Genomic DNA, 2181 nt, shown 5'->3' with positions numbered 1-2181 from the left:
CACCGCAGAAGTCAGGAGGGGATTTTCCATGTTGGGTTTTTTTTTTTTTGGTCTCCAATCTATTATTCATCTCCAGCTTCCCCTTTCCAGGAGGCAAAAGAGCAGCTGCTCACAGCAGCATGGGCTTAAATTCCCACATGCTGTTTTACAGGGGTCTGAGGTATGCAAATAGGTTTCTTTTTGTTGTGCTGAATACACAGCTCTGCCTCAAGCAGCAGAGTGCAAATACACAAACTCAACAGCACGTGTGATGTGTTTGCACTTTCCTGCTCCTCTAGGCTTCCTTACATCTTCTCAGGGGGCTTCAAGAAAGGCGCTGGTGGTCACCCACCTCCACTGTGGATAATCCTGAAGGCTCGTGGGGTGGAGAGGATAGGCAACCAGTCTGGGGAGCATTTGCAGTGAGTAGCTGAGGGGCTCCTCAGTAATTTGTTCTGCAGGTTTCCAGTGCAAAAAGAGTTGAATGGTCCCCAGGCAAAAGTCTGCTGCTCTTTACCATAACACTGAAATATGAAGGCATTTCTCCCGAGCTCCTTAGGACGCGGGTCATGGGAGTTCTCGTAAACTCAAAGAAAATGTGAAACCCCTAGTGGCAGGTCTCCTTTGGTGCCTGTCACTTTTAGAGGTTTGAGCAGGCTGTGGAGCAGCCAGCACGTGCAATGAGGCAGTCACATGACAGTGGGAGGGCTCCTGGATTGGAGGATGGGGCTGAGCAGCCTCAATATAAACCCAGACACTCAGCGCTGGGGCAGTTGCTGCAGGGAGCTGGAGGGCTAGCATCTCCTGCTGGAGATCTGCTGCTCCCAGAACACCTGGAGGTGTGGGTAGGAGCTACGGGGATGGAGGAGGTCTCTGGTCCTGGGGAGTGACCTAAAAATACACCCTGCTGGGTTTGGATGGTGAAGTGGGGCAACTATCCAGTGGTGGGGCTGTCTGTGGTGGGCTGCTCCTCAGGAAATGCCACACCTGTGCCTAGTGAAAGGTGAATATGGAGTGTCATATAGCCTCAGCCCCCATGACCTTGTGGGTTACCCCGTAGAGGGCGCAGCCAAAGGGTGCAGGCATGTCATCAGGCCTGAGATCCAAGGGGCATAAAGCTGAGAGCCTCGGTGAGGGGCAAAGTAGCGAGAAGGATGCATAGAGTCGTGTCTGCATGGGCGGGCCCGAACGACTGCTCATGAGCTGTGTAGAGTCGGGTCCGCATGGGCGGGCCTGAACGACTGCTCATGAGGTGTGTAGAGTTGGGTCCTCATGGGCAGGCCTGAACGACTGCACATAGGCCAGCCTTATAGACTGAGTGAGCTGGGGTTGGAGGGGCATGAGAAGGTGGACTTGTGTGAGAGTGAGGGTGAGGGGCTCAATTAACCTGACCAGAGAAACCCTCAGCTAGTCAATGTTGGGACCACAAGGGACGCCCAGAGCCAGGGGCCTGGGGCTCCAACTGGCCTGAAGGTGATGCGAGGGCCTGTGTGGCCAAAGGTCCTAGAGGGGACCATTGCCGAGAGGGAGGAGGGTTCAGGGAGCTTGGCAGCCCAAAATGAGGGCGGAGTAGACCACCTGAGAAGGAGGGATCCAGTTGGGGTCCGAACACCAGGTAGGCATAAAGGAGGTGCATCGTGGGGCCGGAGCCATATAGTGATGCCATCTGTGAGGCATGGGACATGGTATAAGGGGAGGTTCAGAGCCGTGTATAACGCCCTTGGCGTTGGGCATTAAATGGGCAGCCTCCTTCCTTGTAAACATTGTTTCAGCTACATCCAAGATGTGGCCGGTGGGTGGACTGCCCGAGACAGGTGGGTGGGCCAAGGATTTGAACGGCCGTGAGGTGTCACACCCCTCCTCTTCCATGCCATTGCCTCACAGCCTATTCCCCTCCCCAAGGAGCTCTTTCATAGTAATGGGAGTTAAACAGGCTCCCTCATTTGGCAGCTCCACATTGCTTTGCTTGTTGGGAAGCTGCAAGGGAAGCCCTCGTTCGTAGCAGCTAAGACTTGTTTCAGAAAGCCGCAGCCAGCCAAGAAAGCTGATCAATAAAACACGGAGGAAGCAGCAATTTTCCTACAAGCCGGTTCTTTCTGAACAGATCAAATAACCCCGCGCACGCTCAGAGCTGCTCAGAGTCCCTTGGGAAGAGGTCGAGTGATAGCGAGACGGCAGGATGATGCTGTTGCGCTTGGACAG

The sequence above is a fragment of the Crocodylus porosus genome, unplaced genomic scaffold (assembly GCF_001723895.1).
Source record: "Crocodylus porosus isolate Cpor-Errol unplaced genomic scaffold, CroPor_comp1, whole genome shotgun sequence".
Taxonomy (NCBI): Eukaryota; Metazoa; Chordata; order Crocodylia; family Crocodylidae; genus Crocodylus; species Crocodylus porosus.
The sequence above is the reverse complement of the archived record's forward strand: the minus strand, read 5'-3'. Positions refer to the sequence as shown.